This window comes from Pteronotus mesoamericanus, unplaced genomic scaffold (genome assembly GCF_021234165.1).
Source record: "Pteronotus mesoamericanus isolate MK-2021 breed Mesoamerican mustached bat unplaced genomic scaffold, CSHL_Meso_final scaffold_651, whole genome shotgun sequence".
In the NCBI taxonomy this organism is placed as follows: Eukaryota; Metazoa; Chordata; class Mammalia; order Chiroptera; family Mormoopidae; genus Pteronotus; species Pteronotus mesoamericanus.
Window position 1 is genome coordinate 13241155 of NW_026555325.1, and position 26242 is coordinate 13267396.

The window sequence follows — 26242 nt, forward strand, 5'->3', positions numbered from 1 at the left end:
GTCCTGACGCTGGATGGTGAGTCAGGTCCGGTAGGTTTCCCAGCACCCACGGCTGCTGCCGAGCCGGCCCCCAGCCGCAACCGTGTAGGAGCCTAAGTTCCCGCAGTGAGATTAGATGTGCTCACAGAATCCCTTGGTCCAGCTGGTACACAAAAGCACGCTCGGCTTGTGCCAGCATCTGGTCGCAAGCTGTCTGCTCCCCCTGCCAGAAAGTGTCCCCTCCTGGCACGCGCACGGGACGCAGGTCCTCGCGGCGCAGAGCAGGCTGGGGCTGTCCTCTGCACACCGGCCGGCTGCTTGTAAACACCAGATGACTATGACCGTGTCTTCTGCTTTGTACTCGTCTCCTTTCAGACCTTAAACCCAGGAGGAAAAACAAACTCCAGAGAGGCAAAGTAACTTGTCCAAGGTCACATGGTTGTTTTGGCTCTAGAATTCAGGTTCCTTCTATTGATATTACAGCCCTATACTTGCCCATTTCAAATGTCACCATTTCCAGTTTTCTCTACGAGATATTGTAAATAAATAGTGCCTTTTAAAGTGGCTTTCACTTTACTATATTGAGCCAGGAAATGAGGGAGACCTTGAAGAAATAAAGTGTATATCACCAATACTTGGAGTAGCTGAGAAAGGTACAAGGGACAGAGGGAATCATCTGGATCCACCTGGTGATGTTCAGTGACTCTCCGCAGGTCACATGGAGAGACCCAGCCCAGAGCACCTTATTTGAGTCAGGGTTCATTCTGCTGCACCAATCCTTGGCCTGCAAACCTCAAGATGAGCCACAGCCCCTGGGATAGTGATGGAAGTCTCTCGACATTAGGTCAAGCATTGCTTGTTATTATTTGGGTGGAAATGTTTTCCCACAGTCCTTTGTTGTGTGTGCACTATGTGTAAGGGACCTGGTGCTCAAGAGTGGATGTTCGCAGTTTATAGACTGGAGTTCTAGTAGTTCCCGCCCCTCCCTGTGTTAGTCTAGTGCCTCAAAAAGTTATCTAACTTCTGCAGCTGAAATCTTCATGTGAGGAACTCAAGGCTTTCTGCAAAATATTAGCATTCATTTATTCTTTCCACAAATATTTGAGCACCTATTTTGTATTCGGCATTGCTTCTTTCAGAGCTAGAGAGAAGTGGTAAACAAGACAAAAAGCCTTTATTTTCTTACGGGCAAGTTATAAGCCAGTAAACATCACTTTCTAAAATGACCCAGTACATTAAAATGCTATGAAGACAAAACTGGATGCTGAGACAGCAAGAGTCTTGGGTCTACTTTCAACCTAGTGGTTGGGAAAGGCCTCTTTGAATGATAGAAGGAACCAGCCAGGCAAAGATCTGGAGACAGTTCTAAGCAGAAGGAAACAGCAAGTGCAAAGGTTCTGAGGCAAATTTTGCTTGGTGTGTTGATGGTAATTAAACTCTGATTTTATACACAATTTTTTTTTTCTCCACACTCATATTTCAGTTCCTCCATGAACTAGCAAATTAAAAAGATGATAAGTATGTTTGTGTTGCTTTCAAAAGTAAGAAGTAAATTTGGAAGAATCAGGGACTTCTTTCCTGGGGTTAGAAATATAACAACAAAGCCATTTGGACATTTTTGTAGCCAGTGATTTTGTAAGCAGCCCCACAAAATGTGGCCCATGCTTCAGTGCTTGCTCTGAAAACCGAGTGAATGGGGGCAAGCACATCCCCGCAGGCGTGTTAGACAGCGAGCCAACTCACACTGATCCACAGTCCTCAAGAGTGGGAAGGATGCTGCTGACGGATACATCTGGAAAAGCTGATTTGCTGCCCAACTGCAGGGCTGAGCACAAGCCTGAGGGAGCCGCCTGCACCTTTTTATATTCCTCTTTTCAGGACAATGAAAGTGCAGCACTTTGCTTGCTGGCCTGGTATATGAGAAGTATGCCCAACACATATTGTGTTATTTCAACTTTTCGTCACATCAGGACTCTGTGACTGGTGAGCATCAAAATCCCAAAACGCATACTCCTTGGCTGCCGGTGGTCAGCATAGAGGGAATTTCAGCGGTCAAAAAGGGAGGATTCTGGATTTTGTCTGGGAATGCTTGCGCTGACACTTCTGGGCATCCCTGAAAACAGAGCTTTGATAGCCACCGTCGCTGCAGCCGCTGCCTGCCCTGGTCTTGCTCTACACTCAGTTCTGGCTGAGATCTCCCAGGAACGGGGTGTTTCCCACCGTGGGCCTCACACAACTGAATGGCATCAGACTGAATGAAGTACCCTGTTCAGTGTCTCATTCGCCTGTGGCTTTAGGAAGTAGAACAAAACCTCTACCTTTTTTTTTTAACGATGTCACTTGAAAGTGTTAGCTGAATAGCCTCAGCTGTTCAAATAGCAAAGCGGGGGTTGGGGGGGAGGTGGGCGCTGGAGTGAGGTATCAGTAGTCCTGGCAAGAAAAGCCTAGGCTTCTTTGAGATTTAAAGGGCTAACACGGAGATGCCTGCACATTTTATTTTCCTTTTTAAAAAGCCTGGTTTTAGTTTTAGAGAGCTCCTCATGTGAACTTGGGCAGTGGAGGGAAAAACATTTATCTCCCTTTGTTTGGGTGGGATGAGGGCCTCACTTAGAGGGGAGGGAGGCTCCTTGCAGGTGTGGGATGGAAGCTGTTTCTGACTGAGCCAGTCCCTGGGGCCTGTTTCTTCACCTGAGAAATAAGAAGGTTGGATGAGATCAGTTTCTAGGCTGCCTGGAGGCAAGTGGCATCTGGAGTGCTTTTGCAAAAACCTCCCGCTCCCTGAATCCGAATTCTCAGGAGCAGAGGTACGTGTCTGGCGCAAGCTTCCCAGCTGATCTTCCTCCCCTCCCCCGAGATGTCTGGGAACAGTGGTCTGCATGATTTCTAAGTCTTCCAGCTGAAAACCCTTGGCTGAGTCTGGAAGGCAGTGAGTTTTAATTATGTTTGAGACCCAGGCCTCTTTGTGAGCCTGAGGACAGGTGTGGATGCTCTCTTTAGGAAAAACACATGCATACATGGAATGCTGAATCCAGTCTCAGGGCCTCTGGCCCTTGATGAAGAATTCCTGCCCTCAAAAGAGAACCTAAGAATTTAGAATCATGACTGTCATAAAATAGCTGCTCACTGAGGGTTATTCTGTTTGTGTCTCTCAGCTTTCCAAACATACTAGTATTGTTTTCGTTTTATAGATGAGGATAGTGGGGCATAGAGATATTAATATACCTTTTAAGTGGTAGATGGATTTGAGTCCAAATAGTTTGATTCCATAGCCAGTGAACTCAAAGTTTTGGGTAACCTAATCACACGAGTATCAGATTTGCCTACCTGAAGTCACGGCTCTCGTTAATATTCAGGGCCATTTCCCTACATCTCTCTCATATTAGTTATAATTAGTTGAATAGTTATTATATGCCAGGAATAACCCTAGGAACTTTATATGTGTTGCTTCATTAAAAGGTATGCTCAGAAAATGAAATACTGTATTAATGTACACATTGAGATCTAAGTGAATGTAGAAAAAATTAGGAAGGGAAGTATTTCCTGAGGCTTAGAAATGTTTTGGATTATCTCGTCTTTGGATAACTTCTCTTTTCCTGATATTATCAGAGAACTAGAGATAGACAAGGAACTGAAGATTTTCTAGTTCAAATATTTTCTTAGGGACCAGCAGAGAACAGTAACACAGTTATTTGCAAGGTTTAATTCATACTAGATTCCTAAGAGTCAAGCAATGATTTTGTCCCTATTTTCAGCACTTTAATGTCTATCAGACATCAGCTGACTCTCTTGGCGCTTCCAGTCAGAACCACGTTAATGACGGCAAGAGCACTGTTTACCGAGCAGGTGCTATGGGCTGGCGCTGTGTTCAAGCACTTCACCTGCATGGTTTCACTGACGCTCACAATGGTACCAGGCCTTCATATTTGATACCCCTTTCTGGTAAAGACCTTCAAGCAGATATCTTGCCTGTTTTTATGCCTGAACATTTCCCAAGTGGAAAATGCATAACTGAAGAACACACCCAAGGATATTCAGGAAGTACTGATGAAGGTGGGGGAAGGGGGGAGTTAGAGAGAGGGAGGGAGAGAGAAGGAGCCCTAGTGGGTGCCAGGGCAGAACTTCGTGCCTTCCTGATGATTCCCAGGCCAGTCTGTCTGGGTAGCATCACTTACCAGGATGGCCCGGCCAAGATCACACTCAGCAGGAGGATCCTAAATCATGGGGGATCTCATGCTCCACTGATTGAAACCAACGCCCAACAGGGCTGGGCCCTTTTCACGTGGCTGAGACCCAAAGGAGCTCCCGTGCTCTGCCCCACCTGCCGGTGCAAGTGGCAGTTCTGACGGGCAGGCCCTACCACAGCCCCACCCTGGACACCGGCCTCCACACTTGCCGCAGATGGAGGAGAGCTGGAGTAGGACACGCCTGGGTGGGGCGTCCACTGCAACTTTTTTCCAGGTTGCCTTTGGCCAGTGTGATGTGCCCAGCCTGGCAGCGCCAGACCTTAAACACCCATGCACGCAGGACTCACTGATGAAGGGGAATGAGGGGGTCCGGGCCTGAGACATTGAGCATATTGTTGGGGGAAGGGAAGGAACAGGCCCCTTGACCCTGACCTCACCTTGGCAGTCTCCAGTTAGGGCCTTTGAGGCCATAATACATGCAGTCGTAAAGGAGTACTGAAATAGTTACAAGGAGAATGTTGTCCATCTTAACTTTAAAGTTATACAGCATTCCCCATACTATTCTTGAAATGGATTTCTTTAGTGAGTCATGACAGTAGCCGCATCACACATCACCTCGTGTGTGTATGTGTGTGAAGCCCTTTCACTTGTTCAGTGGAACACACACACAAAATACCACACTCTTTGTATCTTATTTTTACATGTCTTTGTTTTTGACACTGTTAGGGACTCAGTAAATGCAAGTGTCTTGGGTCACATTTGACCTCTGAGAGGACTGCAAAGACCACAGGTCAGAGATTACAGCAGAGGAACAAACCCAAGCCCCATTTGTGCGGAAGTTCTGTCCCCATCAAGATTTCCCAGCTACAGGTCCCACCAGCACTTCAGACCACCAGCTGTGGCAGTTCTGGGTCAGTTGCCACAGTGTTTCCACAGCGCAAGCCTAGCAAGACTGCATTATATTTCAGAGTTTCCTTCCCTGTGACATCTTTGGAAGTTAAAGATTTGCTTGACAGGATACAAAGTTACCCTGGAAATGTAGACCTCCCCCAGCTTGCTTGGCTGGTGGTGGGCGGGGAAGTAAGAAGGATAGGTGGCCTAGAAGCCCCCCTATGGTTGCTAACGTGGGAGTGAGTCACTCCAGCTTGATGTGAATGACCAGAATAAGGCTGGGCCACATCTTGTTTGTTTATTAGGTATTAAATGAACACCTGCTCTGTCCTGGGTTTGTTCAAGGTTCTGGTGATTCAGCAGTGGACAGGTAAGGTTCCTGTCCCATCTGGGGCTTACAGTCTGGGGTTGGGGAGGATATTACGATCAGAAATGTTCGTTTATATTTACATAGCCTAATGCCATTACTAAAAAAAGAGAGGGGGGATCGTTTCAGGGGTGGGTGACATGGGAATGGGGTAGGGTGGAATGATTGGAAAAGGCCTTTTGAGTTCTCCCAGTTCTGAACTAACTTACCTGTGCCCTTGGCTCAATCATTTTCACCCTGAGGGTCTTGGTTACTATAGAAAGAGGTTGGCCTTCCCCTCTTCGAGCCCAGTTGGGTCCAGTTCACTCTCTCTGCGTTCCATTTCATAAGCGGGCTAGGCGGGGTGAGAACAGGCCGGGCCCTGACTCCCCGCCATCTCCCAAGCTCTAAGGGTACCAGGTGTCACTTAGAGCGAGGTCGCCCGGGCCTCTCTTCCGCCCCGCGGAGGATCCTTGAGGTTTCCCAGAGGAGCTGGAGCCCGGGGCTGCTCACTGGCAGAAGGGGTTCACCTGTCCGGCCTCGGCCCTCTCCGGGTGCCCCAGGTGGATAAGGGCGGGGAGGAGACGCGCCCCGCCCCACCCACCCCGCCCAGCGCGGCCGCAGCCAAAGCCAGCCCCCTGCGGGCGCGCTCCGAGCCGAGGCCGGGAGCCGGGCGAGTGCGCCGAGGGCCCGGCTGGCGCGGGAGGCGCAGGTGAGCCGGGCAGGCGCAGCGGGTCGGGCACCGTGGTCAGCTGGGACACTGCGGAACCCGCTCCGGGGCCCTGCGGGGCCGAACAGCTGAAGCGGGCATTGCCGGGGTACCTTGGTCCGGCGCGCGGAGGGGAACGAGGCGCGCGGGGGCCGCAAGACGGCAGAGAGGTCGAGGTCCGGTTGCTGGCTTAGGGCGAACAGCTGCATACATCTGGAGCGGGCAGGAGCGGGGGCCGCGCGCACGGCAGGGTCTGCGTGTCTCGAAGTGGCCGGGGTCCGCGGAAGCACTGTTTCCGCGGTGCTGGCGGGGACAGAAGAGGCTAGGGGGCCGGACTGCTGAGACGAGCGCGGAGCTGGTGCGGGGGTTTCAGGCCGACTTCGGAGCCAGGGGAGCTCCAGCCTCTCCGTCTGCGGCGCTTGCCAGGGGCCCGTGTCGGTGCTGCTGCTCCCTCTGCCAGGCTCTTTACTTTTGGTGTTGGTGTTGAATAACCGACCTACACATGGGTTACTTGGGGCTTCCGAAAAGCTAACTGTGCGAAGCTACTCTGACTCCTTGGGCCTTAGGTGGTAAGACTGCAGGTCTCCGTGCCCTGGGGCATTGTGAGAGGTGGAGGTGGCGGGGCGCTCTCCCTCTCCCGGGGCCTGATCAAGTGGAAGAAGTGGAGAATGGCGTTTAACTAGTTACTAGCTGTTACCTTGAGCAAGGTATTTAACTTCGCTGATCCTCAGTTTCCTCAAAGGTAAAATGGATATTATCATCATTAGAACAGCCTTAAGTTATAGGATGTTCATAAAGTACATAGCACAGTGCTTGGTAAAAAGTTCTCTCCATTTTTTTTTTTAGGTGTTAATGTAACACGTTATGCCTTCCAGAAGTCTCCACACATTTCTAAACAGAAGGGAGATCCAGGAGACTCTTTTGGAAGGGAGCCTAGGGGTGGTGTGTTGTTTTTTTTTGGAGGGGGGAGTCTTTTTAATTTTTAAAATTTTTTTATTTTTAATTTAATTAATTCTTTGTTTTTTACCACTCTGACTTGTTCATAGCTAGGCCTCCTCTGGGCTACCTGACTTCTTGACACCATTCTAGAGGCCGAGATGGGGGCGGGGAGGGGAGCTGGTGCCCAGACCCTGCAGATAGAAGGGGTGTTATCAGCCTGCTCTCATTATTACCTTTGTCACACTTCTTCCTTTCGGTTGAATTTTCTTCACATGGAAATTGCCCTATGCAATATAGAAGTGGGTGGGTCCCATAAAGGAAAAGGCTGAGGGTTTTAGCTTCAGGCATTGTAGGGCACCGTCTTTCTCGTATACCCATATTTTGCCGTGTACGATGCACACCACATTTGTGCTCATTATACATGGGATTATTATACTCATAATTATACCCATAGTGTGGAGTCATTATACCCATGTATAATGTGCATCCCTATTTTTCCCTCAAAACTTTGGGCAATGAGTGTGCATTATACACAGCAAAATACAGTACATCCTGGCTCTTTGCTCTCTGTTGACTGGTTCTTACTGTGGAGTGATAGATATCACTGGCAGCTTCAGGCTTATCTGCTCCTTCAGAGAGAGGGTGGGGTGGGGTGGGGCTTCTACCTTCTCCATCATCATAGCAAATCTTATTGATATATTAGACCCACGCAGGGCCAAGCCATCTCAGTGGCTAGGGAGTAGTTTTCCATCATAGAAGTGGATACTTTACCCAGGTGCCACCAGTGCCTGGAGAGATCAGTTTAGTTACTGTGATGGTGCCACCCCAGCTGCTAGGGATTGGGTGGGGAGTGGCAGTTCCCAAGGAGAAGGCTGCATTCTGGGCAGATAAAAATAGGACAAGGCCATCGCACTATCTCTGCCTTTGCTGACCACCACCTGAAAATGTCTACATCAGAGTTTACATAGCCTGGATGCCTTGTTCTGTCTGTGAGTCATCAAATCTTTATCCAAGGCATGAAGGCATCTTGCATATTCATCCTTTCATTCATTGTTTTGTTGTTCATTCATTCATTAAACATTTAATTAATGCCCAACAAGGGCTATGGCTACTGCCAAGGGTGAAGATGCTTGCTTTTGAGCTCACAGTCTAGCTGGAAAGGCAACATCTGGGGCTGTTTCACTGGGAACATAGTGAAGACTTTCCAAGGAAACTGCAGTTGACCTTAATATTAGAGATGAGTGGGGTTGCTGTGGGAGAAGTTGGAGGGACTTGGGGTAGTGTATCATTTAGGGCACTTTCTGTTGTAATTAGCATTATTTAGGTTACTTTACTATCTTGTGTAAAGAGTCTGGAGGTGGGCAGTTCAAAGTAGTTCCAGTGCTAGGTTGGCCCCTCGAAGGTTCTTTTTGTTTTCTCTGCCCTGTAACAGGGTAACCAGAGTTTCGTTATGCCTCCGCTTGATAACACCCAAAGCAGAAAGGAAGAGACAGGGTTCGCTACTCTGTGTTCCTCTTGATAACAAAGGACAAAATTTCCTAGAAGTTCCATGTGCCATGGCCAAGTGCCATTGGCCAGAATAATCACATGCCCACCCTAAACCAGTCACTGGCAAAGGAGAAGAGGGTGGCTATGAATGTTTTGGCCATGCAGTCTTCGGGAGCTGGGGGCGGGGCTCACTTTCCCTGAGCACATCAATGCTCTCTATCTGAACAAAATCGAAATTCTCTTAGCAAGGAAGAAAGCGAGACTGCCTTTCGGGCTGTTAGGTAGGCAGTCACCCGTGTCTCCCACAGGTGGTGACAGAGACGAAAGGCATGGCCTATGTGGGCAAACAGGAGAAGTTCAGCACAATAGAAGTACAGGGTCTGGCACAAATAATACTCCTTTTTTTTTTTACTACAGAATATTTTATTACAAAATCATGAGGATGTAATTCTGTAACGTTACAATATCACACCAAGAACACCTTATGATATTTTAGGTGAGATGTTCAAATTAAATATTATTACTCTACCAACCGCACTCCAGCAGGCCCTAGTTCTGCTGGGCCCTGCTTATGGTGTGGCTGATGAGAGGGAAGGAGCTGAGGCTGGAGAGCCAGATAGAGACAGGAGTGCTCTATGTTAGACACCACTCTGGATATCACTAACAGGCATACACCTTGGTTCGACTTCTCAAAGAACTTACACTCAAAACCTAGAAAAGTTTCTCTGAGTTTTTCATACTCCCATTAGTAACAGCAAAAGAGACTCAGTCTGTGGTGGTAATTCACAAGGGGTGGGTTAGGGTGGAGGACTTCATTGGTGGGCCATGTATAGTTTGAAGAGGTTTCACAGGTAACCTTTCTGCTGTGCCCTCCACTTCCCGGCCTTCCCCAGTACCTCCGCTTCACTCTCCTCCTGCTGCCTGGGATCATGTTTTCAATTCAGTTTTGTTACCTGTCTTTAAACTAACGGGCGGGGACTTGGTGAAGATGCAGTTAGTGGTAGATCCTGGACTAGAAAACAATTCCATGGACCATAAGTCCAGTGAGTGAATACTCGATAGCTGTGTTTAGTAGGAAACCAGCCTGTCTATTGCTTTGAAGGCATTTAGCCTGTTTTCATTTGAAGTATAAGGTGAGTGCTTCTTTTTGTTTCCATTTGATATGGTGGTCACCGGTGAACATTTGGAGTTAGATTGGATAACCACGGATGCTACTTCTCATGATCCTCCATCCTTAATATCTAGTTAGTGCATAAATTGACACAAAGACCTGGTCACGAATCCTGGCAGAAGGGAGAGAGTGGAAGGCACCGTATTCTGTTGTTTCCTTCAGTAGTACTGCCATAGGCTGGCCAGGATCTCTGGAAGAATGTGAGAGAATGAAGTAGAGAGGAACATTAGCTAATTATTCATTCCATAAATATTTATTGAGCTTCTACTATGTACCAGACACTGTTCTGGGTGCTGGTATAAACGAATACACAGGAAAGACACAGTCTCTGTTCTCATAGAACTTACAATTTACAGGAAGGAGACATTTACTATTTTTTTCTTTCTTATGTCAGGTGATGAGAAGTACTGTAATGAAAAAAAAAAAAGATTAAGAGAAGAAACATGCAGGGCATAGAAAATCTTCCAGATTTATTATCTCTCTGGTTGCCAGCAGAGAAATATAGTATGACCAGGTATGGTATTGGGCAAAAATCAAACAAAAAACAGAACAATACACAACAGAATGCACATGTTCACTTGGAAGAAGAGGGTTACATATTTACATATTGAATAACTTAATCTTAAAGGATTTCTGTCATGCTGAATGTATTTGCTATACTTCACAATGTTCCCAAACATGATTTACAATGACTTACAAAACATGGTACCAGGTGATGAGATATAAGTGAAGAAATATGAGTAAAGGGAAAGTAAGGGTCATTTCTTTCATCATTATGTTCCACAAGTGTTCAGTTTCGGTAGCAGGGGAGGGAGGGAGCAGGGTGGCGATTAAAAATGTGATGACTCATGCTCAGGTTCATTATATAAAAGGTGAGGAAATAAGTTTGATGAATCAGAAAGTTGCAATTTTTTTTGTTGTTATTTATAGAGCCAATTTTATTTGATAGAGAACTAGTCTCTTTATTAAGGACTTACATGAAATTTTATTCCTGAGTTCAAAGAAAACTAATAGTTTTTTAAAAGAATCAGTGTAAAGTGCATCAAAGGTTAACAGAGATTAAAAGCCCAATTTTGGTGTCAAAAATGTGGTACAAATGAAAATTGGTGAGCAGTTGGGATCTCTAACTGACTGGAAAAATATACATATTCAAATAAAAATTTACAGCATAGAAGTGTTATGCAGAGGTAATTTTGATGATCTATTTGATTTTTATTGGGTTGTTTTTTTCTTACTGTCAAGTTTTGAGCATTCTTTACATAATCTAGATATATATTCTTTGTTGAAAATGTGATTTACAAATAATATCTCCTGGTCTGTCTTATCTTTTTATTCTTGTATCAGTATTTTTCTCAGGGAAGAATTTTTAAAACTTTGATAAACCAATTTATCAATATTTTTATGGATCAGACTTTTGTTGTTTTAGTTAAGAATTCTTGGCCTGACTAAAAGTCTTGAAAATTTTCTGTTTTCTTCTAGAAGTTTCATAGTTTTATGTTTTATACTTAAGTCTATTGCTCATTTTGGGCTAATTTTTATATAAGGAGTGAAGTATCAGTCAAGGAAATTTTTTTGGCATGTGGAAGTTAAATTGTTCCAGCACCATTTGTTTAAAAGACTATCCTTTCCCTATTTGAACTGTATGGACACTTTTGTTGAAAGTCAATTGGCCATAAATGTGTTTATTTCTAGACTTTCAATTCTCTTCCCTTGATCTATATGCCTACTTTGTGCCAACACTACACTGTCTTGATTACTGTGACTTTATAATAAGTTTTGAAAGTTGATAGTATAAGTCCTCCGACTTTATTCTTTTTCAGAATTGTTATGGCTCTTCTAGTTCCTTTGCCTTTCAGTATAAATTGTAGAATCAGCATGCCAATATATATAAAAATTCCCTCTGGGGCTTTTAGAGGGATTGTATTGAATATAAATCAATTTAGGGAAAATAGACATCTTTACAATGAGTCTTTCCATTCATGAACACGATATATCTTACCTCTCCATTTATTTCAGGTTTTTTTCCTTATTTTTCTGTCAGTATGGTAGTTTTTATGATAGAAGTTTTGCACATGGTTTGTTATATTTATACTTAAGTATTTCATTTTTGAGGGATTGCTATTGTTGCTAGCATGTATAGATATACAATTGATTTTTCTATATTGACATTGTATTCTGTTACCTTGATAAAGTCACTGACTTGTTCTAGGAGGTTTATTTGTAGATTCTTTGAGATTTCCTACACAGACAATGATGTCCTCTGTAAACACAGACAACTTTATTTCTTCCTTTCCAATCTGGATGCCTTTTATTATTTTCTTGTCTTATTGCACTGACTAAGATTTCCAGTACAATGATGAATAGGAGTGGTGAGAGAGAATATCTTGCCTTGTTTTTTTATCATGGTGGGGAACAATCTTTCACTATTAATTATGATGATGGCTGAGGTTTTTTTGTAGATGCCATTGTATTCCTAGTTTACTGAGTTTTTATTATGAATGGATTTTGAATTTTGTTGAGTGCTTTTTCTCCATCTATTGACAGGATCATGTGATTTTTCTTCATATTTAATATGGTGAATTACACTGATTGATTTTCAAATGTTGAACCAGACTTGTATTCCTGGGATAACTTCACTGTGTTGTGACGAATTTTTGGAAGAGAATATATAGATTTGGTATTTTTTCTTTTTTCAGTATTTGGTGGAATTAATTAATGAAACCATTTGGACCTAGAGTTTTTTTTGATGGAAGGTTTTTAACTACATATTTAATTTCTTTAATAGATATAGGTTTTCTACAATGCAGGTTACTTATTTTTTTCTTGATATGTTCTGATAGTTTATAGCTTTCAAGGGATTGATTTACTAAGTTGTCAAATTGATGGATATAGGCTTGTTTGTTGTAGTGTTATATTATCCATTTAATGCCTGGGGAGTCTACAGTGATGTTCCCCATTTCATTCTTGCAATTGGTAAATTGTGTCTTCAGTCTTTTTCTTACTCTGTCTAGAAGTTTATCAATTTTATTGATCTTTTCAAAGATCCAGATTTTGGTTTTATTAATATCATCTTTTATTTTTCTTAATTATTATTTTTCTTAATTTTCTTTATTTTTAACTTAATTGATTTTTGTTTTTTGTTATTTTCTTCCTCATTTTTGCTTTGGGTTCAATTTATTTTCCAGTGTTAAAGGGTAAGCTTATGCTACTCATCTGAGATTTCTCTTGTTTCAAAATAAGCATTTAATGCTATAAATTTCCGTTTAACCACTGCTTTAGCTGCATTTCACAATTTTGATATGTGTATTTTCTTTTTCATTTAGAATTAAAATACTTAAATGTTTTCATTGAGACTTCAACTTGACCCATGTGTTATTTTAAAATATGTCATATAATTTTTCCATATTTAGTAGTTTCCTGGAAGTCTTTCTCTTACTGATTTCTAGTTTAATCCTATTATTATCTCATAATATAATTTGCCTACTTTCTGTTCTTTAAGATTTGTTCACATTTGTTTTATGGCCCAGAATTTGGTCTATCTTGGTAAAAATTCTGAAAAGAATGTGTATTCTGCTACTGTTGGGTAGAATGTTCAGAGATGTTAGGTCAAGTTGCTGGATAGAATTGTTCAGATCTTCTGTGTCCATACTTATTTTCTACTTGTTTTTATCAAGGGAACACAGGGATGCTAGAGTCTCCAGCTAAAATTACAGATTGTTTTTTCTGTTTGTCACTTTTATTTTTGTTTCACATTTTAACCATCTGTTCTTAAGTGAATGTATATTTAGGGTTATGTCCTAAGAAAGGGAGAATGGATCCCATTTTTATTGTACAATATCCTCTGTATCCCTGTTAATATTCCTTACTCTGGAGTCTACTTTGAGTGTTTATAGTATAGGTACTCTGGCTTTCTTTCAGTTAGTGTTTGCGTCCTATACCTTTATCTGCTCTTTTTCTTTTAACCAATCTATGTCTGTATTTTTAAGGTGAGTTTCTTGTGGACCTCATATAGCTGGGTCTTAATATTTTAACCAATCTGATAATATCTGTCTTTAATCACTGTGTTGATGGTTCACACTTACTATGAAATCTATCTATTAAAATCTTTCTATTAAAATCTATCATTTTGCCAAGCTGTCTTCTGTTTGCTCCATTTGTTCTTTTGTTCTTGCTTTTTTGTCCTAGTTATTGAGCATTTTTTATGATTCCCTTTTATCTTCTCTATGGACTTCTTATTTATGCTTCTTTAACATTTTTAGTGATATATAGATATATACATACATACACCAGAGTTTATTTTCAGGTAAATTACTGTTTCATGTATAGTGTAAAGGACCTTCAGCAGTAAGTTCCCAATTCTTCTTTTACATCCTTTGTGCTATCATTATCATTTTTTTTTTTACATATACTGTAAACAAAACCTTGCTACTATTTTTGCTTTAGACTGGGTTAGCAAAATTTTTCTGTAAAGGGCCAGAAAGTAAATAGTTTAGGCTTTGAGCCACATAGGGTCTCTGTTGTGTATTTTTCTTTTTAAAAACATAAAGCCATTCTTAGCTCATAGATCATACTAAAGCAGACTTTGGGCTGGATTTGGCTTGAAGGTCATAGTTTGCTGACTCTTACTTTAAACAATCAGCTGTCTTTTATATCAATTAAAAACAAAAAAAGGTTAATTTTGTTTGACTTTCATTTATTCTATTTCAAGCACTTCTTGTCTTTGAGCAGATCCAAGTTTCTGTCTGGCATTGTACTTTGCTTAAATAACGTCATTTGGCATTTCTCATAGTGTGGATCTCCTGTCAATGAATGCTTTCAGTTTTTGTTCATCTATGACAGTCCTTATTTCTCCTACTTTTTTTGGAAGATATTTTCAGTGGATATAGAAATCTGGGTTGGCAGTTTTTTTCTTCTAGCACTTTAAAGGTGTTGTTTCATTGTCTTCTTATTTGCCTGCCTTCTGTAATTCTTATCTTTGTTCCTTTTTATTGACTGTTTCATTTTTCTCTTACTGTTTTCAATATTTTCTCTTTCTCTTTGGTTTTCAACTATTTGAATATGATATGCCTTTGTGTGTACACACACACACACACACATACATGCTTGGTATTTGACCTGCTTGCTTGGTATTCTTCAGCTTGAATCTGTGGTTTGGTATCTGTCATTAATTCTGGAACATCCTCAGCAGTTATTTCTTCATATATTTCTTCTGCCACACTTTCTTTCTTTTATCCTGCAATTTTGATTATACCTAGATTAGAATTTTTGGTATCATTCCACAGCCCTTGGACACATTTTGAATTTGTTTATTTTGTTCATCCTTTTATTCCTTCTTGTTTTAGTTTGGGTAATTTCTACTGACCTAGTTTGGGTAATTTCACTGATTCTTTCCTTGGCTGTGTCAAGTCTATTGAGGAATATCTGTTGGAAGCATTCTTAATTTCTATTACTGTGTTTAACCTTTCAAACATTTTCAATTTATTCTTATAGTTTCTCATTCTCTGTTAAATTTATACTTTTAACCTTCTATGTTGTTTACCTTTTCTAAGGGTCTTTTACAATTAATTATGTTTATTTTAATTTTTTGTGTCTGATAGTTCAACATCTGAGTTATATCTGAGTCTGTTTCTGTTAATTGTTATGTTTTTTGGCAGTGTAGTTTTTTCTTGATTTTTTTTGTATGCCTTGTAAATGTTTTGTTGAGAATTGAACATTTTGTGTAGAACATTAGAAACTTAGATAGTTTTTATGCCTGGAAATGGGTAAGCTTTTCTGTTTCATTAGGCCTTTAGTGATCAATGTAGTTAGGAGTTGAACTAGATTTGAAGTTTGTTGCTGTGGTTATCCTCAGTGCACCAGAGACTTCAGATTCCTCTGGAGTTACAATATCTACAGTTCAGAGTTGGGGCTGGTTTGCTGAGTGGTTTTTTTCAGTATCTGTTTCAGTGTCATCCTTAGGTTTTCCTTTTACACTGTGCCTTTGCGTGATCTATCTCATGCTCTTTCAACTCTCCCAGAAGCACTCCATTATTTGTTACTTGATGCTTGTTAGCCAGTGTCCAGGTACCTTTGCCTCAGGTAAACAAGTGCTTATGTCTTGTTTCTTCCTGCAGGTGACTGGTTCTCTTAGATTTTGGGCTAGTTTTCTCCCCTGTGACCTCAGCTGTCTAATGAATTCAAGAAAGTTATGAACTTGCAGTTTATCTGGCTGTTTATTTGTGATGCTTTTCAGCCCTGAGAAGAATTTAAAAGCCTTGATTTGATGTTCTGTAGCTCTTTCTTTTTACGATCTTCTTGTAAAATCCTGGTGCTGTTTTCTTTCCCTGTATGCTTTGTACAATTTTATTTATATGTTTTATATGTATAAATCAGTGATTCTCAACTCTTACCTAGGGAACATTAAACAAAATAAAAGTCCTGGGCTCCCATGTTTTGCTTGATATACGTTGGGATCCAGGCATCGGTATCTTTTAAAAGCTCCCCAGGTGATTCGGATGCACATCTTGGTTGAGAACCTCGGTCTAAGTATCACTTACACCTTTTTCTTTCACAGGGGTGCCATTCCAACATAAATGACCAAATAAAATTTGAGGCTGTATGTATTCACCCTTGTGACTGTGGAATTGTTTCCCTTCTAGTTTTACTTTCAGTGGTAGTTAATTACCTGCGGTTGACTGATAGTCTTGTAGAATGGGGAGGAAACTTAGAGTTCTTTCCATTTAACTTTCTATGACTTCTGTGAATATACTTCATGACAAACTATGGTTTTGGCACTGCTTGCTGTCTTTCAGATGCTGGAAACTCTCTAGTTGTTCAAAATAATACACCCCATTGTGAGATTTACTTGTTTGAGATGTTTTTCTTCTCAGGAATAGAAAAGTGTCCTTCTATAATCTACCAAGAAATTTGTCTAATTCACAGCCTTGCAAACTCTTTGGAAAGAAATCCGTTTGTGCGACCCAGTGCACATGTGTGTGCACGCATGTGCGAACATACACACATAGTCATACCCATAACAAACATTTTATGAAACAGCACTTGTTGTAAGTCTTGTCCTAAATTGATTTCATGACCCACCAAAGGGTTGCTCCTTCAGTATGAAAAATGCTTCTCCACCCCATATTCCACTAGAAAAGGTTTCAAGACAGCTCCTCTGGTACCTCGGAGTTGTCTTGTGCCTCCTGTAGTGCCGGCTCCTTCAGCTGCTCCAGCTTCCTCACCACTCTGGCCAGTGTCAGGCACTAGAGGAACTTCAGTCCTCCGCACAGGAATGGCCTCATCCCGGGTCCAGGGCTCTGCAAGGCGGCAGATCCGTTCAGAGTAGAAGAAGGGAGGGGTCCTTGTCTTTTTTTATTTTACTTTATTTTTTTATTTTTATTGATTTACTTTTTAAAAATATTAACGTGTGGTTGCCGCTTACTCACGCCCACACCGGGGACCCAACCCACAACCCAGGTATGTGCCCTGACTGGAACCCAACCAACAACCCTTTCGTTTGGAGGCCAGCACCCAAACCACTGAGCCACACCAACCAGGGTTCCTTGTCTTTTCTTAGACACCATTTCTAACCACTGGCCCAAATTCCATGGGATGTAACTTGAAGCTATCTCTTGAGGAACAATTGTTGATGGCTTTTGAGGGTAATTTTTGTGTCCCACATTTTGTTTACATTAATAACATGTTATCCTAATTAGGTACATATGCATCTTTGTCTTCCAACATACTGTGATCTCCTTAGATGTCAAGAAGAATATTTCCTTCTTTTTCTTCATAGTGAACAGTACAGAAATTAATTTGTTGAATTAATCTTAGATAATGGTATTCCCAGTCAAGAAACTTCGGCCTTTTAGCATCGTTGCTTTGTTAGCAGTTGTGCTACCAATCTTACCTATAACTTACCCATACGAGAGCTTGAGAGCCCTGTGTTTACTTTGGGCAGTGGCCAAACAGGGTAATCTAGATGTTCTTGTCACCTTAGTGCTCATGCTTGAGACACGGGCAGGTTCTGTGTGAGATGCCCAGTATTTCACAGCCTACAGCGTGTTTGTGGACACATGATGTGCAAGATGAATGTCAATGAGTTGTGTAGTGGGCATGTGTTCTTAGAGGTCACAGATGAAAGAAAAGGCACAGAGGTAGTCAAGAAAGATTTGATTTTGACTTTGAAGGTTAGCATGAGACATGGAGTGGAAGGTATTTGAAGGTGGGGAAGATTTGGAAGGAGAAGAAAGCTATTTTAGTAGTTTCTGAAGTTCTCTGAAATTCCAAGTTCTTCTATCTCTAGGAGTGACTTGGAGCCATAGTATCTGAGAGAAAATGTAGGTCAGATACAGAGGGAAATCTAGTTTAAACTTTTCTGTAGCAGGTTAGATATCCACAGAAGGTAATAGGCTCAACTGCTCTTACCACTCTCAACCCCCGCGCCCCCTCCCCCTCCAACACACACACACATCTCAGCCTTCAGAGTCTCTGACTCTGACAGATGTGGTTTGTGGGCTATTCTGGAGGCTACTTCTTGTCATAGTGATTCAGCTTCTGGGGCCTTTTCATGGCTGGTAACTCTGGCTCTGCCTCTTTGATTTCCGTCAAGTTTTAGAGCAGCTGCTCGTAGCCATTGATCTGATTCTTCTACCTTTGCATTACTAACAAACATACATTATTAAGAAACAATCTGAGTGTTCTTGTTCACAGTGAGCCAGTGACACCACCAAATTATTGCATAAAAACATCATTGGTGTCTTATTGAAAACATCTCATTTATTTTGGGATGATTTTGGTAGAAAATAGGGGTGAAAGTGCTTTATGAAAAAATAGGCGCCCTGAGTGTGTTATTTGTCCATTAGCAAGGTATGAGGACCAGAGTTCTTCAGAAACTACAAGAATAGTTGGGACGAAGATGAGGGCTATGCGCACTGCAGGGTGGGTATTAGTCTTACTGAGAAACATCTATTACACTTTGCTCTTAGAATCTAGTGCCAGGATGGCCTTTGATCTCCTGGGAGACATATGTAATTCTTTATATTTCTCTTTATGCCCTGGCAGACAGGAAGCCCAGAGCCAAATGTAAAATACTCAACTGAAGGGTAATTTTATTTCAAGTTCTAAGCACAAGGATTTCCTGTTTTATATCATATGATTTAATTCTTTTAAAAATAATAACTTTTATTTTTTCTAATTACCACCAGGACACATGTTCATTATAGCAAATGTGAAAATAATAGATTGTGCCTCTCCAATCAAATATTTTCCCATTAGAGATAGTCACTGTTTACATTTTAATTAGTCTCCTTTCTTCTAAGCATAGATATGTGTGTGAGTATATGTATGTATTTTACCAAAGTGAAATAATACTCTTTTGCATTGTATTAAAACTTTTTAAAATTTAATCTTTATAAACATTTTCCATGTCATTAAATATTCCTGCACATTATCTTTAGTGGCTGGTATACTATTTCATCACGAGATTATATATTGGCCTTTTAGCTTGAATTCAGCTTTTTGCTATCATAAACAACTCTGTCATGTATATGCTTGTAGCTAAATCTCTGAAGCACATCCACAATTATTTCCTTAGAATAGTCTTTCTAGAAGTGATGCAATTGAGTAAAGTGTTATAGTATTTTTAAGGCTCTAGATCTATATTTCCATGTTGTCCTCCAGAAAACTTGAACTAATCTATTTTACCACCTAGAGCTTGAGAGAGCTTCTTCCCCAAGCTTCCTGCAGTACCAGGATAATTACTGTTTTTTAAAATCTATATTAGGAGGCAAGACTCCTGGCTGTGGCCAAGTGAGGAGGCTGCAAATCCTCTGCCCAGAAAGCAACTATAAATCTGGACAAAATGAACAGAGACAGTCATTTTATCACTTTCGTAATCCACCACAGGCATACAACAAGCTGAGAAGCATTATTCTTGAAAAACTGCTGAACTTTGGGTGAGAACAGTGGGAGCTCGTGGGTGCGCCTGTTGCCTCACCGCCCCAGTGCAGTGGGTGCAGAGGTGTGTTCTCAGCAGGCGAGGCTCCAGGCTGCCGAGACCAAAGGATCCACTCCATTCGCAGTGGTGGTGAAACCTGCCCCCAGGGAGTGGTTTCCAAGATCCCTTCTTCCTTGTTTCAGTTTACTTCGAATCTTTAACAGAAATAAAAATATTCTTTTATTATAAACATTTATATGTATTATAGAAAAAGGGGAAAATAAACATAAACAAAGAGAAGAAAATCAAAAGCACCTATAAGTCCACTTGGTGCATATTCTTCTGTATCAGCTCATTTCAGTAGAACTTTCTGTGGTGACTCAAATGTTCTGTGCTGTTCACTGCAGTGCTCACTGTCCTTTTTTGTTTAGCATTTGAAATGGGGCTAGTGTAACTGAGGAACTGAATCTTTAAATTTTTATTTACTCTCATTAATTTAAATTTAAATATACACATGTGGCTAATGGCTATGGCGTTAGACAGTCTAGTTCTGTTATTTCTATGATATGGAGGCATACATGCATATATACAGAAAAACAAACATGATCGATCATATCACATATTGTATTTCATTTCCTTTTTTTCTGGTTAACAATATATCATAAACATAATTTTAACAGCTGATGAAGCATTTTCCATGCAATGAATGTGCCATAATTTACAAAATCTCTGTCATGCCTTCAGGGTATTTTCAATATTTTGATCTTATAAACAACATTGTGGGTAATCTTTATAGCTAACGTTGTGACATTTGTAATTATTTATGGAGGATAAATTCTTGGAATTTGAATGATCAGGTCAAATTTGATACCCATTTCCAATCCTTTTTTCCAAGAAGTTCTACCAGTGAGCATTTCACCAGCAGTAGATGAAGGTACCTCACCATTATTTTGTTATTTTAAAATTGAGATAAACATACATGCCATAAGAATTACTCTATTAAAGTTTATAATTCAGTGGTTTTTAGTATGCTCCCAAAGTCAAGCAACTATCATCACTACCTAAATCCGGAATGTTTTCATGGTTCCACAAAAATATTTTGTACTAATTAGCCATGACTTTCCATTCCCGCCTTCCCTCAGCCCCTGGCAACCACTGATCTACTTACTGATCTCTGTGGATTTGCCTATTCTGGACATTTCATGTAAATGGGATTATTCAACATGCAGCCTTTCATGTCTAGCTTCTTTCATTTTGCACAATAGTTTCAAAATTTAAGGTTCGTAATGGTTTCAAGGTATAGCATAAGCCAGTACTTCATTCCTTTTCATGGCTGAAAAATATTTTATTTTCTTAAGGTACCGTATTCTGTCAGTCCTTTCATTCGTCTTGTTGGAGATTTGGGTCACTTTCACTTTTTGGCTGTGACGAATAATGCTTCTATGAATATTCACGTTAAGTTTTTTTTTTGTGGGCATATTTTAGTTCTCTTGGGTACATACATAGGAATGCAATTGCTGGATCACATGGTGACCGTTTAACTTTCTGAGGAATTGCCAAACTGTTTCCAAAGTAGCTGTGCCACGTTGCATTCCCACCAGTAGGCCTGAGGTTGCTGTTACTCCCTGTCCTCACCAACACTTCTCATTGTCCGTCTTTTGCTTCTAGGCGTCTGTGTGTGTTGGACATAGTTTCCCTTTGTGGTTTTGACTTGCATTTTCCTAAAAACTAATGATGTTGAGCATCTTTCATTCCTATATTGGCCATTTGTATATCTTCTTTTGAGAAATGTCTATTCAAATTATTTGCCCATTTTAAAATTGGGTTATTTATCTTTTTATTATGGAGTTGTAGGAGTTCTTTATGTATTCTGCATACTAGGCCCTTATCAGATACACGATTTACAAATACTTCCTCTTATTTTAAAGGTTATCTTTTCACTCCCTTGATAGTATTCTTTGAAACACAAAAGTTTTATTTTTGATAACATCTTATTATTCTATTTTTTTTCACTTGTGCTTTTGGTGTCATGTCTAAGAAAACATTGCCTAATCTAAGGTCACAAAAGTTTATACCTGTGGTTTTCCTAAGAGTTCCATTAAAATGGAATGTGCATGCGCTTTACAAAGTTGAATGCACAATAAAACAGAACAGGAGGCCTTCCACAAGCTTCCTGGGTAACTCAGATGTGGAGTCCGATAACATCCGGTCCTTGTCAACTCCACGTCAGGTTCCACCTACAGGTTTAGCTCTTTCATTTAGATATTGGATCTGTTTTGAGTTAATTTTTATATATGGTATGATTTAGGGATCCAAATTTATTCTTTTGCATTTAGCTATCCAGTTATACTAGTACCATTTTTTTGAAAAGAGTATTCTTTCTCCTGTTGATTTTCACAGCACCCTTGTTAAAAATCAGTTGACCATTAATATATAGTTTATTTTTGTATTCTCAGTTTTATTTGTTGGTTTATGTCTATCCTTATGTCAGACTAAACAATTTTGATTATTGTTGTTTTGTAGTAGTTTTGAAATTGAAAAGTGTAAGTCTTCCAGCTTTGTTCTTTTTCAAGATTGTTTTGGCTATTCTGGGTCCCATATATTTCCATACAAATTTTAGGATTAGTTTGTTAATTTCTGCAAAAAAAGCCAGCTTGGGTTTTGATAGGGATTGCATTGAGTCTGTGGATCAGTTTGAGGATTATTAATTTGAGAGATGTTTCTCCAGTTATTTAGGTCTTCTTTAATTTTTTTCAGTGATGTTTGGTAAATTTTCAGTGTTCGAGTCTTCTTTTAATTAAAAAAAAGTTTAGCCCTGGCTGGTGTGGCTTGAGCATTGGCCCGCGAACCCAAGAGTTGCTGGTTCAATTCCCTGTCTGGGCACATACCTGGGTTGCAGGCAGGGTTCTGGTTAGGGGTGTGAGAGGAGCAACCGATTGTTGTATGTCTCCCTCTTTCTCCCTCCCTTCCCCTCTCTCTAAAAATAAATAAATAAAATCTTTTTAAAAAGTTTAAAGTTAATTTTTTAAAGTTAAATTTATTACTAAGCATTGTATTCTTTCTATTGTAGTATAAATAAAATTCTCTTAATTTCATTTTTGGATTTGTTGGTAGTGCTTAGAACTATAATAGAGTCTAGTGTTTTGATCATGTATCCTGAAACCTTTCTGAATTTGGTTAACTTCAGTAGTTTGTTTTTTTTTGTTTGTTTGTTTGTTTTAGTGAATTCAGTAGGATTTTCTATATAATGATCATGTCATCTTCACATGGAGATAGTTTTTACTTCTTTCTTTCCAATATGGGTGCCTTTTATTTTTTTTTCTTGGCTAATTGCTTTGACAGTGCAATGTTGAATAGAAGTGGTGAGATCAAACTTCCTTGTCTTGTTCCTCGCTGACATTCCTGATTAATGAGATGACCAGTATAATTTATTTTACTTTTGACGACTGTTTTTATACCCTAAGAATCTGAGGAGTTTCTTACTGGTGCCTTCCAGGGAAGGGACAATTAAGCACTAAAAACTCCCTTTGTCCTGTGCATTGGAAGGTGTGGCATCATAGTTTCTAGAAAAGAAGTATTTTAGTTGAAGAGTCTATTCATGTGACATGTAGGTGCTAAGAAGTTTGACTAACATTTTCTAAGACATAACCATTCATTATTTAAAAATAAAACTTCAATTTTCCCTACTAGTTTTTCTACCCTGTCTTTCCTCACTTTTGGTTGCCCACTATATGTTTCAGGTACTGTGCTGGAATCGCAAAGACTCAACACAAGCCATGACCTCAGGGAGCTCCTGAGAAGTCTTGGGGAGACGGACAGGAAATAGGAAGTTTAATGTTTTGGCAAGTGGTTCCCATCGAAGGGTAACCCAACAGAAGGAAACTAGTGCCAGATGTGGGCTTTACCCTTGGAGGTTTTGGGTCTCAGTTTGCTACTGGAACATGCACTTTCTGCCCCATGGAATCAAAGAATTTTAGGACTGGATGCTTGGAAATCCTTTATCTAACCTCACATTCTTTGACAGGAGGAACCTCTTACCTTTTGCAACAATTCCTGTTGAATCTCATCAGCAACTCTTCTTTTTCTGAGATGTCTCCCCCCCCTTTTTGTCTCTATCATACACACACACACACACACACACACACACACACAGAGCCTTTTCCATAGGGAGGCAGTCCATGGTTAGCTCACTTCCTGGCTCCATTTGTTGTGTCTGGTTAGGGTAACATAACACCATCTCCATGTTCATCTTCAGTGGGACTCCTGAAGAATTCCTGCTTCGTCTCGTCTGTGAAGGCTGCCCAGCATTGTCCTGCTGGTAGGTGCTTTTTGACGTGGAATTGACAAGGACTGGATGTTATCGGACTCCACATCTGAGTTACCCAGGAAGCTTGTGGAAGGCCTCCTGTTCTGTTTTATTGTGCATTCAACTTTGTAAAGTGCGTACGCGTTCCATTTTAATCTTGTCAGTTCAGAGGGTTAATTAGGATGCATATAAAGTCATATCTGTGTACTTACTGTAAAGTCATCTTTCCAGAAAAGAATGAAAGTGGTATTGACAAACACAATTAAATTGGTACACATCTTAAATAAGTTTACAGAGTATTTTTTTTATAAGTCAATTCAGAATTGTGTGGTACATGTGTTTCCATTTTACTTTGCTCTTTAAAAAGAAACCATTGATTCTGGCTTCATTATATGTTATTTATTATTATGATTAAAATAACAGGTTATTTTTTTAATCATTTCACTGGTAAATGGAATAGGAGCCTTATGGCCTTGGGTTACAAAAGAAAATGAATTGTCCCCACAAACCTTTCAAGTTTAATTAACTTTCAAACAAATATGAAGTTCTAGTTTCCTTTTCTCTTTTTTTATTACACTGCATTTTTTCTTTTGATTATGTGAGGAGTGAGATAAGGAGGCAGAACTGCTTTCTGGTTTATACTGTTTACTGCATATGATACAGCAGCCAATTCAATCAAAAGGGAAATAGGAAAATAACTACTCTATTTGTGCCTTGTAAGCGGTTTGTAAAGTCCTCTCTAGTCCCTATGATTTAATGTTAGCTTCTCTCCTTGCAGACTTCTAAAATGAAATTAAAAAGTGGTGCAAACAGCATTTTAAAACCAAACACAAATACTGTGTGGGGACGAGCCCAGCAAACTAAAGAATCACAGCATTGCAGGCAGTCCTTTGATTCAGTGCTGCTAAGAATGCGACAGAAAAGGGAAGGGGGTCGGGAGGGGATCCTGAGAAAGGTCTAGGTTATTGGACAGCTTCTGATGGCTTGCCCATGTTGGGGGTCAGCTGGGGTGGGGAGTGGAGGAGATGCATTGGTGTTTGTAGCAGAGCTTTCCCTATTATGTGTGATAAATGCATTTGTAAACAAAATTGTCGCTGAGTTACTCTTTACCTCTCTCCAAGCCCTAGCCGTGGCGCTGGGACTTGCTAATGGGGAAAGGAGAGGGGGGTGAGGGTGTGGAAGGCCTTCCTAGAAAAAGGGGTCGTACCCTGGCTGGGTGGCTCAGTTGGTTGCAGTGTTGTTTGTGCACCAAAAGGAAGTGGTTTCGATCCCTGGTCAGGACACATACCTAGGCTGAGGGTTCGATCCCGGTTGGGGTGCATATGGGAGGCAAAGGAAGGATGTTTCTCACATCGATGTTTCTGTCTTTCTCTGTTTCCCTCTCTCTCTAAAATCAATAATTAAAAAAAAAAAGAAAAGAAAAGAAAAGCAGGTGCCACCACATAGAGGAAAGAGCATTTGCACTGACAGTCAGGAACCTGAGTCCTGTTCTTGGTCCTTCTGTCTTCAAGCCCTGTGACCTTGGACAAGTCACCTGATCTCTCCAATCTGTGCTTTCCATACTGCTAAATACAGGTTTGGACTGAATCTGATCTTCCAACCAAACTCTCAAGCCTCCATTAAGCCAGCTCAGAAGTGGTCCCTACCTCCCAAAGGAAGCAACCTCCATTTCCTCGCCTGTATTTATGCTTCTGCAAGCTGTTGTGTAGACGAAGCAGTTGCTAGAAGGTGTTTGAAAACTCCTAGAAGGCCAGGTATCAAAGATCTCTGGTTCTTACCTGCCAGTTGTCTATAATGCTGACGCCCAGCCCATGCTGAATGTGAGAGGGATCAAGGAACACCCATTATTCCAGCCTCTCTCCTCTTCCTCAGGCAACACCAGGGGGTACACGTTGCCTGAGCACTCACTTGTTCATGAACTTGAAGCTGCAGTAGGGAAAAGAGCTGCATTTATAAGATTTCAGCCTCCGACTCCAGGAACATTCCACTCTTGCTAGATGGCGTGTCTCTTGGCTCTGAGATTAGGACTTGGCCATTTCACGTGGCCCGGGAGCATGTGATCCTGGGGGCGGCTGCAGTCCCATCTCTTGGCCCTCGTCAGCACTCAACAGCTGCTGTCAGGTCGTGGAGCCCTGTATCTTTGCAGTGTGAATCAGAGGTTGAGGCCCTAATAACCACTTATCACCTGCAAGTCGGGATTCTGAGAGCTGGGCCTCTCCCAGGAGTCACTTGCTATTTCATATTAAACTAGCCTTTCTCCCTGCTGTCGAATTATCACCTCTCTGTGCCCTGTCTTGGGACTCTTTTTCTTTT

The 26242-nt window shown here is 41.0% G+C and overlaps 1 protein-coding gene across 4 annotated transcripts in view; it reads left to right on the forward strand.

Moving 5' to 3' along the window:
* Window positions 1–6048: 6048 nt before the first annotated feature.
* Window positions 6049–26242, forward strand: part of LYPD6B (LY6/PLAUR domain containing 6B) — a 161057-nt gene continuing 140863 nt past the window's right edge. The window contains exon 1 of one of the 4 annotated variants that reach the window (XM_054562592.1): window positions 6049–6112. The gene's annotated coding sequence lies outside the window, so the exon portion shown is untranslated. Of the gene's footprint in view, window positions 6113–6133; window positions 6286–26242 lie in introns of those variants that run through there. The other 3 variants (XM_054562595.1, XM_054562591.1, XM_054562593.1) reach the window with 3 other exon arrangements.